This window comes from Haliaeetus leucocephalus, unplaced genomic scaffold (assembly GCF_000737465.1).
Source record: "Haliaeetus leucocephalus isolate CR32 unplaced genomic scaffold, Haliaeetus_leucocephalus-4.0 Scaffold339, whole genome shotgun sequence".
NCBI lineage: Eukaryota > Metazoa > Chordata > Aves > Accipitriformes > Accipitridae > Haliaeetus > Haliaeetus leucocephalus.
This window is the reverse complement of record NW_010972775.1, coordinates 19,146,580-19,146,985: the sequence shown is the minus strand read 5'-3', so window position 1 is coordinate 19,146,985 and position 406 is coordinate 19,146,580.

Sequence of the window (406 nt, the reverse complement as noted above, 5' to 3'; positions counted from 1 at the left end):
CCCCGGCTCCGGGGGAAGCCCACGGCCGCCGTCGACGATTGCTTTAAAGACCGCCCGTCTCCGCCAGCGCCCGCAGCGGAAAGTCCCGCCCCGGCCCGCTCCTCATTGGCCACCCCTCAGCTCCTCGCCCTACTATTCGCCGCGGGCTGCCCCCGGGCCCCCTCCTCATTGGTGCCTCGGCGGGCACGCACTCGGAGTGCGTCACGCTGCGTGATCACCCCGGCGGAGCCAATCGGGTGCGGGCGGCCGCGCGTGGACAGCGCCCCGATTGGCAGGGCGGCCGCAGCTCCCTGGCGAGAGAGCCAATGGCGCGGCACAGCTACCACGTGCACAGCCTGTGGATAAACAGGCAGAGAAGGGGCGGGGCGAGGCCCGCGGGGGCGGGGCGAGGCGAGGCGGCGGGGCA